Source organism: Nipponia nippon, unplaced genomic scaffold, assembly GCF_047370975.1.
Source record: "Nipponia nippon isolate SJK-2023a ecotype South Korea unplaced genomic scaffold, ASM4737097v1 scaffold_4, whole genome shotgun sequence".
In the NCBI taxonomy this organism is placed as follows: domain Eukaryota; kingdom Metazoa; phylum Chordata; class Aves; order Pelecaniformes; family Threskiornithidae; genus Nipponia; species Nipponia nippon.
This window is the reverse complement of record NW_028262358.1, coordinates 116,299,571-116,316,584: the sequence shown is the minus strand read 5'-3', so window position 1 is coordinate 116,316,584 and position 17,014 is coordinate 116,299,571.

Genomic DNA, 17,014 nt, shown 5'->3' with positions numbered 1-17,014 from the left:
CTCCAATGAATTCACCCGTCAATTGGGATTGCAGTCTGCAGGAGCATTTAAACAGGTATCTAACTTTCACACACATATACAGCCCCACTGGTATCACCTCCCTGTCACCCATCACTGCAAAATGTTATATTCGCACCCTGAGCGCAGGCAGAGTCATCTGGAAAAAAGTAACATCTGCTCTTGTTATACAAGACTAATTACTAATATACTTGCAGCAGGACAATGAATCTGGTAATTTTCAGCTCTCTTTACTTCCTTTAATACTTGCTTAAAAAAGAACCTCAAAAAGTCTTTTTGCTTCTTAATTTTTTTAAAGAAAAGTAGCCAACATAAGAAGTTCTTCAGACGAGACCGAGGAGAAATACAGAATGATTTTATGGGCCTGTTCTTCTCGTGGGGGTCAGCAGCAGGGCTCTGAGAGAGGAATTTGTCTGACCCATTTTACACTTCTATTTGAAAATGAACCAAATCCTAAAAGTGTCTTCCTCTGCGTAATGACCAGAGAGAGAATTAACGGTTCCTAATTCAGACAAAGTAGGCATCAAGAGTTAGGTGAAATTAATCTCTCCCCTCCCGGCTTCAGCAGGATGTGATCAGAGCCCTGTGGTCCCTTTTGTGCTTTGAATGAAGCTGGTCTTGTGTGTTGCTGTGCTGTAGCATCTGCTGCGATTAGTGGGGTGGTGGGACAAGGCTCAGGGTCCTCTAAACCCTCAGTCAACCCTGGCAGGTATGGGTCTGTCCACTGACCATCAAGCAAACCCTGCACAACTCAGTATACATGACTTTTTAGACCAACCCCTGCTGATGGGCTTCACTTTGCAGGGGAGGTCACAACATTAACTTAGGTGGAAGATACCAAAAAGATACCAGAAGCTGGGACTTGGCCTTTGCTCCAGCACCTTGAGGAGACTGGAAACTCCTGTGCATGCGTGCACCCTCTCTCTGCAGCCCAACAAGTCATGCACCCTTGGCTGACCACATCAGACATATGAATTGAGCAGGCGTGGAGCTACCTTCAACATTGCACCTCATTTTCTACCTATAGCAGCTTTTGCTAGAAACATTTTCATGAGGCCTTCTTAGGCTTGTAGCTGCCTCCAAAATACCGAACTGCCTGTGTAGGACCAGCAGCTAGCAAAGCGTCTGGCTAACCATCTATTGATCATTCATTAGCCGCTGATAAACTATGAAGATTGAAACCTCACGCTGCATGCTCTGCAGATGTCTGCCATCGCTGGGGAAATGTCCTGCAAAATTAACATGCTTTTTGGGCCACCATCCACCCCCCCAGGCCAGGGGGGAGAGGAGAAAAGCCCCTTTGTGAGCCATCTCCCACCGAGCCCTCCCGGCACAGTGTCGCCTTAGAGGAGTGGTGTTTTATAGACTTCAGTGGTTGCTTTTCATCACTCCTCTTTGAGAAGACCCTCTCTCCCACAGAAGTAAGGCAGGAAAATTGTGCCTGGAGCTGGAGTGGGGTTAGGGGTCAGCAGGCAGCCCTGGGTGACTCAGGGATGAGGAATGTGCAACCGGACCCTGCTCCTGTGGCGGGCACAGTTCTCCCATGACGCCGGCTCCCTGCCCGGCATCCAGCCATCTCCTTTCAGGATGAGCACCCTGGTGTCACCTTTGTTAACTAGAACAGCTCCCATGGCACGCTGCAGGCCAGAAATGGCTCCTAAGACTTTCCCGGTGTTATTTCCCAATGTGTGGTGCAAATGGAAGAGGCTCTGGGCTTGGGTAGCCTCTTGGTCAGGCACATACCCCCGCCCCAGAGCAAGTGAGGGGAGACTGCAGACGTCTTTGTTGGAAAAGACACAATCAGACCAGCTATTTCAGTCAGGGACAGTCTGTTAGCAGCGGTTTGTAGTTCCAGACAGTCATCCTGGCCTCTCATCCCTTCCAGTCTCACTGCCAGAGGTTACTGCCACCTCGGTTTTCCCATATTCATTTGCCCAGCTGTGTAAAATGACCCAAGTTTAAATAACCTTGCTAACCTTCCAGAGAGGGGCTGCTCTGTGCTCCCCGCATAGGAGAAATTCCTGGAGATGATGATGTAAGTCTTGGCTGGATCAGAAATACAGTCTTTCTTCCCACAGCTCTCTGCTATATCACATCTCTGTTTACTGCCTCAAAACCAGAGAAATATTAGTGAAAATTATTTGCTGATAATACCACTGGGGCTTGGCTAATTCCCCTACCCTCTAGGATCTGTTTGTGGCAAATGCACATAGCAAATGTTAACATTAACCCAAGCGGCATGACAGATGATGTAAAAGGAAGTTTTATTGCCTTTTTGATTCTCAGAGGTATCCCAAAATACCCAGGCTCACCCAGGGCCTCTTTAAAGCAGCACTGTGAAGCAGGGGCTCATTGAAACATGGAGCCTGCAGCAGCAGCTATTTGTGCAGGACCAGCTGTGGCTCTCAAGGTGAGAATGAAGGGAGGCTGGCAGTGCATCATCGAGCACAGAGGGAAAGGGGCTGGTGTAATTTTAAGAGTTCAGGGTTGTGCTATATCCCCTTTTTGTCTGCCATGTCAGTGCTTTTAAAGCCATAGGTCTGTCCTTGAAAAATGTGCATAAAAATCCAGATCATGTTTGCTCTGGGGAGTCAGCTGATACCAAACTAAAATGGTCTATATATGGTCATGAAAGTTTTTGTGCCAAAATGCCCACACAACCAAAATATGCCTGGCTGGTGCTCCTCACAGCCTCAAAGATGTTGAGAGATGCTGAAGCAAATTAGCCAAGGGGAGCATCTCTCCTCATAAAGCATTGCCCAGTCCAGCCTGTGCTTGGTGTTCACGCAAGAGGCAAGCGTGTGGGTGCAGCACAGCCTCCTCCTCTCCCATCTTGTGCTCTGGGTCTGCACCCCTCCTTCCGCAGCAGTCTCTCCTGTGGGATCTGCTGCTGGTTTCAGCTGTCCCTGCAGAGGCACATGCAAGAGGTGCAATTTCAGCCTGGCTTTCGTGGATGCGAATTGCAAACACTTCGCAATGGAACAGGGATTACCAGGGGAAACTCTCGTTTTCAGTGTATACCTATACAGACATGTATACCCTCATGCATATTTGAATAGAAGAGTAAGCTCCACTGCCTCTGTAGGACTAAAAAACTTTGCATTGTTTCTGCAATGTTTCATCTGCTGTGAGCTTGGCTTGTCCAGGATTTATCTCAGCTCCTAATGTGTTTACAATGAGATAACTCTTGGCATGCTCTTTTCCAATTACCTAGACAGGATCTATCACTCTAGAGATGGCAAATGAAATGCAGGATCCCAATAAAGAGTATGCATTTCCATGGCATTAGTATAAGAAAAGCCATTTGGCAGCTGATGCATTTGTTTTTAGTGTTCCAAACTATTGCAGACATCATGGATCAAGGTTTACTGAGCAAAATTACATTTGCTGGTGACTGCTTGGGTACATTTGAGACAGATGAGTTTGCACTGGGTTGCTAGGGAGCAAGTCTTCTTTGTACAGAACTGTATCATCAAAGTACACAATTCATGGTCTTTCGGGAGTCGTGTTCTACAAAGGCTTTGAGCCTTAGGTGAAATGCACAACTCCCACGTAACCTGATTCCCTGCAGAAATCGATAACCTCTCCCCTTTCAGATCAGGCACTTGAACTGAGATCTTGACCATTTGCTGTCCTTAAGGATTGCAGGACACCCCTCTCAAGAGCTACACCATTAATTAAAGGCTCTCCGTGAGATTCCAGCTCTGCATTCCTGTGTTGTGTCCATGGTCTCTGCACTTCAGCTTTGAGCGGCTCTGCAGCGCTGCCACGGACTGCGAAGGTGCTACAGCACACCCAGAACACCTACCTGGCTGCATCTCACTTGTCGGGGAGAGATGACTTTCTGTGACAAATTTCCATGGGATAATAGCATCCGAGAAAATCAGCCTGAAAGGGAATTTGAGAGGTCACAGTGCAGATCCCTCGACCCAAGACACGATCAACGGTATTGAAGCGAATCCTGCCAGGTGCTTCTCTAATCTGTCCTTAAAAAAAGACAGTCATGTGAAGACTACACAGCTGCCCTTGGGCACCCAACTCAGTGCTTCATTATTTCTAGGTCGAGAAAGTTTTCCATAATTTCTAACTGAAATCCTTTTGCTTCAGTTAAAGTCCATAATCTTTGACCCCTTTCCAGACACAAAGAGTTTATTCCCTTCCTTTCTCAGGGCATTTTTGCCTTGTTTGAAGCACTTATCTTTCCCTGGCAGTCATCTGTCCCCCAGACTGATGTTCCCCAAGTCCTTTGACTCTACAAACCTTATCTTCTAGACCTTAAAACATTCATGCTGCTCCCCTCTGAAGCCCCTCCAGCTGATCTACATCCTTCTTCAAGTGCAGTGACCAAACTGCATATGAGGCCCCAGCCGAGTCCTGACAAATGCCAATGCTCCAGCTGTCATTGGGATCAGTCCTTGAAGGACAAGGTGACCAAAGGATGACACCATTTAAAGTTGTCACCATCATCAAGAAGGAGCACACTGCCAGCACAATCATGGGCACTGCAGGCATGAATAAATACCCTCAGCATGTGAGTCACGAGTTGTATATATCAATTGGCTGTGGTTGCTGGTGCATCCCTTGCCTGGATTGTTAAATGTTCAGATTTAACAAATTAAAATGTGCCTGAGACATCTGAGATTGTGGCTGAGCCTTGGGAAGTCAGGTTTCAGGAGGCTTTTATCATTTTTACAGATGTTACATTGGATTGAGAATGTATGGGCAAGAAAGGGTATTAACAGCTCACTTCTGCAAAATCTTTGCATGTCCCTTAAGAGCCATGCCCTCATATCCAGCACTAGGCTGAGGAACACAGACTGGTCCTTGGGACCCCTGGAATGTCACTCTGCCTCTCTGCCTTGGTGCTCCCATCCTGCTCCAAAATGAAAGAAAGAATTATTTGCTGGACATACTAGCATTGACTAATGAAGAGAAACCCATACCACCAGAAGGTGATTCATGCAAGGGGAATGTAACATATGAGCAAAGAGATGTGTACTAAGTCAGTTCTGATCCACCAGAAGACAACTTTTTTTTTTCTTTTCCCCAAGATAGTTTTCAACCAGTTCTGTTCCCTGATAGTACAACTGCATGAGCCCTAAAATGTCACAGGCAGCCTGGAAGGAATGAGTGGCCAGAGCCAGGGGCGGGAAGGTGAGGACTGCCTGCCCCTTTTAATAATTACTGTAACTTAATGCTGACTAAGTTTTTGTGATTTGGGTGATTCCTACCCAAACCACCTGCTATCTCCTCTGAACCCTTTGACACTGCTCCCTGTATTGGAAAATAGGGAGCACATTTCTACATGGGATACAAGCATCTCCCTCGCTCCTTTAAGGTATGGTGAACATCTGCAAAAGCCCTGCCCTTCCAACACACAGAGGCACAGCAAAGCAGCAGATTTCCTTTTTGTTTTCAGAGGGTTAAAGTATCTAAAGGTCCAAGTAATTTCATTTATATTTTTAAAAAATCAGTACTATTTTGTGAGACATATGCAAAGCAAGAAAATAAAAATATCATATCTGAAAAAAGTGTGGTTTTGTAGATGCCTTTTTTCAATTATACAGCAGCCAAAGCCTCAGAGTAGGCAAAATTTCCCTTTAAGAATCTGAATGCTCAGATGTTTAAACACAAAAGAACCTTCATCATTGTGCTTGTTAAACTTCAGTCTTGACTACACCAGTAAGCCATGACAGAATTAATTGCATTAAAAGCACAGGCTCCATGCTGTCTGACTATACAATAACTGTCATTTAATTCTGCTGGGTTAGGCTGCTCATGGACTTTTTCTTCCTAAATTTTTATCTTCTTACATAGCCTACAAAAAAAAGCACATTTTTGGTGGAGCGCATCAGGTAGCTATCAGCAGGGAGAATTAATTATCCTACTTTAAACAGTGACTGCCAATAATTTAAGTGCTGAAGCCCTTTAAATGCTGACTCTGTGCTTAGGTTTCACATGACTCCCTTGGCCCTCCTGCTTTGAAAGGTTGGATGTCAGCCAGCAAGAAATGCTTCTTCTTCCCAGTGCTTGGGCATGTGCTCCAGCCAGGATCTCCATCCATAGCCAGGCAGGATCCAGCCAGCAACCTTCCCATCATCCAAAGGCAAAGGATGAAAACTCAGCCATAGGTCTTGGGTGAGGACTTTGGCATGATGAGGTGCTGTGTCATTAGCTGAGGGACACTCTGCAGTGCATTGACTCTAAGAAGAGGAGATGCAACCTGAAGTTCCCCAAAAGTGCGGAATTTTTAGATCCAGAGCTGCAGCCTGCAACTCCTGCCTTACCCTGGGACATCTAAACTCCACCAGTGCCTTGTGTTTTAGCTTCTGAGTTTCTTCAGCCTCTAAAAGGGAGCTGGCCCAAGAGGTGCTCTGATCTTGACAAAGTCAAGCAGATGGATGTGTAACTCCTGCCTTAGCCCCACAGGCTCCGGGACCAGCCCCAATAGCTGATTGGGGACTATTTCGATTTCCAGAGACACTCCAGGAGTTATGATGAAGTATTAAAATCCTAGTGTAGACATGATTGTTTAAAATGGTTAATCAGCTTAGGGGAAGCCTAGGAGGGAGAAGGGAGTTGCAGGTAACACCTGCTAACACAATGACAGGCCTTGCTGACACCTTAAAAACACACATATTTCCTCAGGGTTTGACTGACAAACTGTTGTGAGTCTCATTCATGCTGTTCAGATATCACAGTTTCATCTAAAGAGCAAACAAAACACTGCCAGAGCACGTTTTCTGTTCCCGAGGGCAGCCAGCATGGTCTAGTCATGTCCAGAGCACTGAGCCCTGCTGGCCTTCAAAACAGGAGAGAATGCTCCTGGGCCTGTGCTGACCCTGAGGTGCTAGTAGTTGTTTGAAAAGGACAACTTAACATCAGATAAACCTGAACCAGGGGTTTTTAGCAATTTAAGAGTACAGCTGGTACAGTTGCAGTGCCCAGGTCGAAGACCCGATATTGAAATTTACTGGCAGAGACTGCAGTGCATTTTCCCCACAGTTCTGCCATGAACTTTGGGATCTTACCCAAACCCATCCTCACCACCACTTCAAGAGAAGAGGCCATGGCATGGCCCAGACCGTGGCCTACATTCCTTTGGGGACAACAGGGACATCTTGGCCTGTGGCTTCATCGCTTTTTGGTCAATTTAATGTGATATTCTGCTTGTCCTAAAAGACCCACTTGTGACTGGTTCAGATATTGCCTTTTCTTTGAGCATGTCTGCCCTCTGAAGCCTGACCAGCACGTACAGCCCGTAAACACACCTTTAAAGGTATTGTGCTTTTCCTAGCAGAAACCACCCCCAAACAAACAATGTTTTCTCAGTGACTCAGGAAAGAAGGCTGTTAATTTTAGGTCTCTAAAAATAATCTTGACCTCTGCATGCCTCTGCTCACTTGCTGCTCTAACCCTTCCAGCGGCTGTGTTTGCAGGGTGTGGTACAACGCACCTCTCCTACAGCGCCTGGCGTGCAAGGAGTCAAAGCATCGCTGCCCTGCCCGGCACCGGCTGGCTTCCTCTACCAGCCTTGGTCATGACATTTGTCTTTGCTGACACTTCCCTGCACTTTCCTTCATGATTCAGCCCTAGACTATGAAATTAATCTTGTGCAGGAGTGGTAAAAAGTACAGTCGTTAAAAGGGGACGATCGTCTTTTATAGCTGGAGAGGCCAAGCAGAGGGTTAGGGAAGGCTTATGTTGCCTTAGCTACAGCAGCAACATGATGTCAAAGGGCACTGGAGCAAATGATCTTCTGCCCTTCCGCTTACCGGTTGGTTTATTTCTTCCTTTTCTTTTCTTTCTTGGTTGCTTCACTATGTATTGCTTAAGCAACTTTCAGAGTCTTAACGCTTGGACATTGCACAACTACATGCATGTTGGCATGGGATTGTTATCTAACTGCTGGGAATCTATATTCAAGCAAAGAGGTTTCTGGGAAGTAGCAAGAAGTCTGCTCACACATCAGTGGCTATGTATTCATCAAACCTCACAAGTTGGCCTGGGATGTTTCTGAGAGAGAAATGAACACTTCTAATTTCAATGGGTGTATGTTCTTTTGCATTGAGAGCACTGGAATAACTTTTGTAGTCTAGCTTATTTGTTTAGTTTGGCCTAGGGGAAAACATGGAATTTCTGGCCTTTGGCTGTTTATTACTGTCCAAAATTCAGATTGAAAAATTAAAAACTTGCAATTTACTCTCAAGGAAAATATCTAAAAACATTGCTATGGTAGTGGAGCATCTCATTTAGTCATTGAGTGTTGGATTCATCTCACTTAGCATTAGATACCTACAGTGTAGATATCAACATCTGAGCCAATTTCCCTGGTCTCCTTTTACAATGTAGGGAGGCAAATATGTGTTTTCTTGCTATGGTTCATCAGATTTCAGATCCTCATTTTTGGACAGCCTACTTACATCTCTCCACTGGCTGTAAGAGAATTCTCGAAAACTGGGACTAGATTCAGCCACCTCCTCATCATAGTCTAGCACCCTCGCAGATTTGTTAATGTATCCTTCCTAGCTTCTACCTTCTACTCCAAAAGGGTCTTCTATAGGTCTTGTGTCATGTCTGGCCAGTCCTGTGTGGATATCTCAGGCTGCCCAGAACTCCTCAAATGGCACCAGGCATCTATTAATATGCAACTGAATCCCTAGTTTGGACTATGGGTGCTCAGAATATGCATTGGCTAGTTGAGGACCCTTTGAGTCTGACCACAATATTCAGATATTCGCAATGAATAAATGTTTGTTGCAGTTGGTAGCATGGCTGTCACCTCCCAACAATGAGTCAAGATCAACATTAAACTTCATTTTCCCTTGGTGGTACAGTGCTTTATGGGAGTTATAGTTTATGAGCTGCACTTGAATTTGTCTGGCTTCAGTTTCCAGCCACTGCTCCTTGTCATGTCCTTCTCCATTAGATTTAAAAAGCTCTTTAAAATTTTAACCTTTTTATTGACTGTAGCTGAGTTGCCACTAAATCTTCTTTTCCTATATAAATCAAACGTATCACTTTAACTCTCTTAACATATATTTCCAGGTCTCCAAAGTATTTTTTTTTTTTTTTTGCTTCTTCTGAATATTGGCTCCATTTTGCCAAGTCTCTAGAAATGCACACGCTAAGATGCAAGTTTCCTTCTTTTAGGCATTTCAAAGGCACACATCTAAGTCTGACCTCATTGTTCAAAGCAGCTTTCAGTTGGTGGAGGGAAACAGGCTTCTCCGGAGAGCAATGCATCTGGCTTGAACCTTTATTTTTGAATGAAATGAACCACCGTCTGGAGGAGGCTGTATCAGTCATGATGGCTGCTGAGAGCACAGCGAGGCAGATGGGAAAAACATGGGAAACAAAGTCTGCCAGGAAAGCGTCTCTGGGTGCAGATCCCCCCATCAGTCAACCTCCACCAGGGAAATAACAGGAAATCCCAGTGGAGGCTGGAGCCTAATTTCCTTACGTGGTTAGGGTAAACGTGGTCAGGGTAAATTGCGATAGTTTCCTCTGTGATGTGAGTCACTGTCTCTAAAACTGAAGTTCAATGGGACAGTAAACCTGGATTGGGGAGTGTTAGTACCGGACAAAAAAAAATGTGACGGAGACATGTTCTTTGCAAATTTTTGGAAAAAAAATTGCAAAAGGTTTGCAAAAATGCAAAATGCCAACAAGGTCCAAATGCAATCTGCCAGCTTTCCCTCATCCAAAACTTTTGATATTTTACTTCAGCAGCCCATCTGTAGCTGCCTTGGGCACTTGGGTTAACATGATGATGTGCTCACAGGTGCACCAGAGCCAGCTGTGCACATGCTGATGCTACCAGTCCAGAAACCAAACCCAAAGCTTCAGGAGGGCAGGAATGAATGGCAGGGGAGTCAGGCAGTGAGCAGGAGGAAGCTGACCAACAGGTCATTTATACTGCTTTGTGCCCATGTTTCATATACAGAACCAAACAGAAACTGTGCCATCGCAGACAGCACGCATGGTACAAAGTAATGACAGATCCTAGGGAGTGGTTAGAGATGTTTACCTCCCTTCGCCTCCCCAGCTCTTCTTTCCGCATGAGCGTTACCGATAAAGAGAGTGATGCCAGCCCCCGGGGTACCGGGGCATCCTGCTGATACTGCCTGTGTTTGGTGTCCAGACACCATGGCGGCAAGGTGCACATAGCATTAGCACTTTGGGGGCTGAAAATAATAATGTGGCTGATGCTGGTGATATAATGACAGGATGATAATTTTGCTTTATGCCTCTCTGTTTGCTATCATGGAGGAAAATACCAATTATCCCCTGTAGGGAGGATACATTATTTGATGCTGCATCAGTCACTTTACCACTGGTAGCAGGATAACACAAACTCATTTCCCAGAGGTCTCCAAACAGCTGTCAGAGAATAATGACTTTCAGTTGCTACTAGCCCACATCAACTCTGAAGCAGTGACCTAGATGCAAAAAGACTGAGTCACATTACAAATCACTTCAGCTTTCAGATGTGCCTCCATTTGTTCTCTAACACCAAAAGATTTAATTAATAGGGATTATAATTTTTCATTGCACCTCTCATTTGTGCAAAAATTGGTCGGGAGACCAATTTCCAAGAACTCCTCCTCTTTAGGAATTTTTCCTGTGATATATATTAACACTCTCCCTGTCAATATTTTTTCTTCTGTTTTAAAGCTTCAGGAATAAAATCTAACCACTCACTACAAAAGTAAGCTTCCTTAATTGAAAACTGGTATTTTTACATGGAAGAGAAGGCATATAGATAAAAATACTCAGTAATGCATCATCAAAGAGCAAGACTTCAAAGCTAAAAAGAAGCAGTTGTGATGCCATGTCAGGATTTCTAGATTCCCCTCAGATTCTCACATCCCATTTTTGTTACTTTTCATGTGGCAGTTGAACTAAAACATTCATTCCTTGGTTTTGAGTTTTATTTTCATTTCTGTGCATCCTCAGTGTCTGGGGTCAGACTTGCCTCTCATTTATGCTGTTGTATGGAGAAGTCTCACTGAAACTGCTGAGACTGCCAAAAAATGTGAAGAATCAGGTGCCCCAGCTGTATGAAATTATTGCAGGTGTTATTTCCCTAGCAGACAGACTCTGGTCATGGTCGTGTTATACTTGCACCACTAAAACTGTAATCAGAATCTGCCTTTGATAGGTTTAGCACACATGGTATATACCCACAGCAATAGCACTTGATGACAGTGACACATTTTTCAGGCACAAGAAAGGGCCACTGAAAGATGGAAAATGAGAAATTTTGCATCAAAATAAGAAAGCAGTTTACAAATAAGCAGTTTTTACTGTGTAAAAAGTAAAAGTAATACAGTGTGTTTCCACTATGAAAACCTAGATGAAAAAAAGGATTAGATTTTTCCATTACATTGACATCTAATGTTCCAACCAGACTGAGGGTTTACGAAAGGATGCTGCTGCTTTGGTGGGTGCAGTTGGCATTTGGCTCTGGTATGGGTGGGAAGAGCCCTGTGTTGACATCAAAGGAGCAGCAAAAGTTCACTCAGAAAACCCTTTGGGTTTAGCAAAGGGTTTAGCTTGATCTTGCAATCCTATCCCTAGTGATTTTAATAATCACCAAATAGCAAGTGAAAAGCTTAATCCTTCCATCAGCACAAATCCACTAGAGGGAAATCAATTTAGGGAAATCTCTACGGAGGCAAATGAGCCATCCTCTTCCTGCACAGCTTGTGAAAAGAGCTGGAGGCACTGACAAAAAATACCTTCATGCTTCAGGGAGGATAAGAAGAAAGGTCAGACCAGCCAAATATTAACCAGCAACCATAATCCCTGCAGAAGAAACACCAACAGCATCCAAGCAGCAACCAAATCATTCACATTTACAGGCAGTGGAGGCAGCAGAAGAGGACCTGAGCACCTCCAAGACATTCGGTAGGATTCAATTCTCTTACTTGGCATGCCTACAACATAAATGTCTGTTCCTGGGCCAGCTACCATGGTTTCCTTCTGTAGCTTGGCCATCCACAGTGCTAGACCATCACAGCTGCTACAACAGCCCCCAGCATTATTTCGACCTGGGACATCTAGTGCTCTCCCAAAGGCCTGCTGGGCTCAGGTCAGGCTGGTAATGGTCAGTTTGGGGCAACCTCACTACTTTTGATGGCAAGAGCATTTAGTGCCATTCCTTGCCCCTCATCTTCAGTTCCAGAGAATGATCCTTGGCATTTTAGTTTTCTAGTGCAGACATAGCCTGGACGTCTGCATCAGTGCTAATCACTTCAGGTTCCCTTTACAGCCAGTGGAAAGAAACAAGCACTTTCAGGGTGCAATATCAGAGCCATTAGGATTAGGATAAGGAAAAATGCATCCTGAAGTGCCTGTATTTCTCCGTTGACTATAAAAACAGTCTAGACACTTAGCTCATAGGCAGAAATTTACAGTAGGAACATCTGGAGTTGGTTGGACAAATCCCACCTCTCCTGTCAAACATTTACAAACTTCTTCCATAAAGACACCATTAGCGAGGACTGCATCTGTAGCACACTCACAGACAAAGATGTTTTCCCATATTTGTTTACCAAATATTTCAAGTAGAAATTTACTTCTATAATCTAATGAACAACAAAAAAAAAGAGGACTAGAGCAAGGGTTGTTATGAAAGTGCATAGTTAAATACAATGCTTAATTTAGAGATTATGCAAATCTTAGTCAAATAAATGGAAACGTTTTTTGAAGTTAGCATAATCTGCTATAGAAAATGATTGCAAGTGTTCCTCACTAGGAAATAGACCAAGTTCTCAAAAACTGTATTGGTAAGATAGTCTCTGCCTGACAGACTAGGTGACCTACTATGTCTTTTCCCTCTGACATGAAGCTGGAGTGACACAAATAAAAACTGTCTGATCTAATATGAAACCTGCACATAAAAAGTTAATTTATCAAAATGATGCGAGCACAATTGAGTCAGTGCACTGAATTTTTACCAGATCAGCATTTTGCATGTCTGGCTGCAGTGTTTCTGGTAAGACACACACTTACTGCTTTTCTGTGCTCTCTGGGGTGCTTCCACTGAAACGCCCAATAGTTCAATGAGGGGAAAATTAGACCAAAAAAACCCTGAAAATCCCATCGTTAATCCCATTTTAAATGTACAAAATTACATGAAGTTTAGCCTCAAGCACAAATGAAAGACTTGAGTGTTGTTGATAACTGGGTTTAAATAGGTGTAGCTAAGCTAATGCTGCCCTGTATTTTATCACCTTCACACCTTTATTTATTGCAGACAGCACTTCAAGCATTCCTTTGGCTGAAATCTTCCTTGCATGCTGAGTATGGACATGATTCAGGGTTGATTCAGTGAATGACAGTGTTTTGTAACTTGAAGCTTCTTCCCCCGATGAATAATTTGCAGTAGAAGTCCTTTAATGACGTGAGCAGATAGTAAAATACTGATGCTGCTCGTGAACCAGTGCAGGGATGGACTTGATTGCTTTGACCACAGTCTGCCTTCGTGAGCGGTGGAGCTGGGATGGGAGGCTCCCCTTGCTCCCAGCGGCCAGGGAGGGCATGGTGCTGGTGACTGTGAACCACCTCCTCCACTGGTTCGATCTGGCTGTAGCTGGTCGTTGTGGTGGGGCAACCTGCACCCCTTTTGTAGACCTACTCCAGCATAACATACCCATCAGCCAGAGAGCCTGAGGCTTGTTTTTCTGAGTATGAAGAATTAATGGTAGATAAGCATTACATTTGGGTTCCCAGATGACCTCATCGAGGTCCCCGTTAGATGGTGTTGGGTTCCCCGCTGGCACTAGCAGTGCATCTTGTTTTCTTTCTGAACACAGGAAATCTCCCACCTCGGGATTCACTCGGACAGGATGGATGATTCACTCAGTGCTCCGCTGCCCCTTCCTCAGGCTACAGCTGGGGACTTAAAATAGAAAATTGTCTCAGACAGATTGCGCACCGGGGAAACCCTTTTATGACCCAGAATATACCCTCCACACAGTATCTGTTTCATTGTCGGAGCACAGACTTCCTGAGCTCCATCCCCTCTCCCTGGCCTCCGGCTGCCTGATGTCCCTGACGTCAGCAGTATTTCCTTGCATGCCTGGGATGCTTGAAATTGCTGGGGCTTAGCTGGGAAACAGAGAGGATTTGGGGAAATAAGGGTAAGATTCAGTTTTCTTTCCTATAGGAGGAATTTACTACGGGACAATGCTTTGTTATGCATCAGCTGTGTTTACTCCCCATTTTGCCACAGCTCATTTGACCGCTCAGGCTGCTTACAGTCTCTGAAGCAGATGTTTCCTGCCCAGATCCTGCTCTGTAAGAAGTGGTGAAGTAGAAGATGCCCCGGTAAAAATATGACTGCTTAGTTTTGAGCTGATGCGTCTGTGAAATATCTGGGAGCAAGAGACCACAGAGGTCTCAGCACAAGCGCTGCCCGGCGGGTGCAAGCACCCCTGGCGTGGGCACGGAGCTGGGCAGGGGATGCAGCCCATTGTCTTCCCTCTACCACCAAGAGCCCTTAGGCTTTGTATGGAGCCTTAGGTAGGATCTGCAGTACTCCCAGGCTGAGGCTCTGTCTTCTAGAGAGGCTTAGACTGATATTTCAACAAGGTGAAGTGCCGGGTCCTGCACTTGGGTCACAACAACCCCATGCAATGCTACAGGATGGGGGAGGAGTGGCTGGAGAGCTGCCTGGCAGAAAAGGACCTGGGGGTATTGGTTGACAGCCAGCTGAACATGAGCCAGCAGTGTATCAGGTGGCCAAGAGGGCCAATGGCATCCTGGCTTGTCTCAGGAATAGTGTGGCCAGCAGGACCAGGGAGGTGATAGTGCCCCTGTACTTGGCACTGGTGAGGCCGCACCTCGAGTCCTGTGTTCAGTTTTGGGCCCCTCACTACAAGAAGGACACTGAGGTGCTGGAGCGTGTCCAGAGAAGGGCAACGAAGCTGGTGAAGGGTCTAGAGCACAAGTCTTATGAGGAGTGGATGAGGGAGCTGGGGTTGTTTAGTTTGGAGAAAAAGAGACTGAGGGGAGACCTTATTGCTCTCTACAACTACCACTACGAGGTGGGGGTCAGTCTCTTCTCCCAGGTAACAAGCGATAGGACAAAAGGAAACAGCCTCAAGTTGTGCCAGGGCAGATTTAGATTGGATATTAGGAAAAATTTCTTCACAGAGAGAGTGGTTAGGCATTGGAACAGACTGCCTATGGAAGTGGTACAATCACAGTCCCTGGAAGTATTCAAAAAACGTGTGGATGTGGTGTTTAGGGACATGGTTTAGAGGTGGACCAGGCAGTTAGATTAACAGGTTGGACTCGATGATCTCAGAGGTCCTTTCCAACTTTAACGATTCTATGATTCTATGATTTTCCCTACATAGCTTACTGAAGTTAGATAATTTGGGTCATGTCTGATTTAGGAAATTAAATAGGACCAGGGCGCAGGCCTGGAGCCTTCCATATCAATAGGATATTAGCTCCATTGCTGGCATGGTTTTTGTCCTCAGACCATCTAACACTCTCACTGTTAACTGCTGGACAGGGCATGAACTATGGGCCATTCCCACCAGGCAGTTTCTCTGTGTCTACCATGTTTTTAAGACAAGTGTAGCCATGAGCCATTCCAGGGCAGGTGACTTCATGATGTCCCACTCTGCATGACAGAGCTGAACGCACACCTGGCTAGAGAGAGGAGAGGGGCTGGTGAACCGCTGACCACACAGAGCAGTACTGATGGCGTGCACCCAAGACCTGGGGAGGTACTAGTGACAACTGAGTTATGTCAGAGATGGAAAAGGGCTAATTCAGACCACAAGGCTGGGATCAAAATCAGTGCTTTCGAAATGAAAGAAGCAGATTCGAATTGCCACCCAGTTGGCCACCATGTCCTGGGAGCAGTGTGTCTGGCCAGCAGTGGGTAGGCAGGACACAGCCAGACAAGAGGTCTCAGTTGCTTTTGTATTAAGACTATCTTCCATGAATGCAGATTTCTAACACAATAGCATGCAGATGAAAACCAGTCTCAGGATGAAGGTGGGGGAAACAGCCTGGCCTGACTCTAACTCTGCATCCTCTGCAGCTTTAATCACTCTTATAACTGCAACAATGAAAGCCCAGTTACGGCCCTGGCAGCAATGGCACTGGGGGAAGACTGAAGGACAAATACATCTGCAAGAAGCAGGCACTGATCCAGACCAGCAAATGGTCTGCAATAATGATTCCATAAGGAGGTTTTTCAGTGCTAACCAGGCAGAGAGACAGCTGGGGAGACACAGACGTAGGTCTAGCAAAAGCTCTGTCCCTGGGGAGGGGTTTCTTGGGGCCTGCTGAATCTCAGCCCTGGAAAACCGCACTTCAAGACGATTGTGTGTAAAAAGAGCTGCTTAAAGGATGACTGCTATTCTCCTTTAGCAGCCAGGTTCATAAAGAGAGGTCTAATCTCTTAGATTCTTAGATTAATTGATCAAAATCCTCAACCGATCATGGGTGCAGCAATGCTACTCCTGCCACACAGGCAGCATTGGCCATTGCAGTTTAGAACAGAGCCTACACATTTCAGAGGACAGCCCAGCCTAAACACCAGGAGCTGTTTCTAGTAATCTGAGAGAGACTTTTCTTCCTCTCCTTACAGTTCCCGCTTTGCTTGTAGCGTCAGACCCTAGCAGTCACACTGTTTGGTCAAATCTGCCACCTCGTAGATGCTGACTGCCTTGCTGCCCTTACCTCACCTGCCAGGAAGGATGCCCTGGAGCCCCAGTCCCCTGCCTCCACCTTGCTGCTCTCCCAAGAAGGGAAGAGCAAGCAGCAGGTCGAGCCCAAGAGTGAGGAGAAGCAATGTGCTGAAACAGCCTTGTTCCCTTGCGCTGTCATCAGTAACTAAAAGAGAGGTGTGGGAAGCCTGCAGCATTTCTGTTAAGTAAGCAGGACAAAGCACAGCAGATTTCTGTATGGGAGCCACTTTTCTCTGCTTTGGAAATGTTTTTTTTCGGTGTCCTGGCTGTTTGTT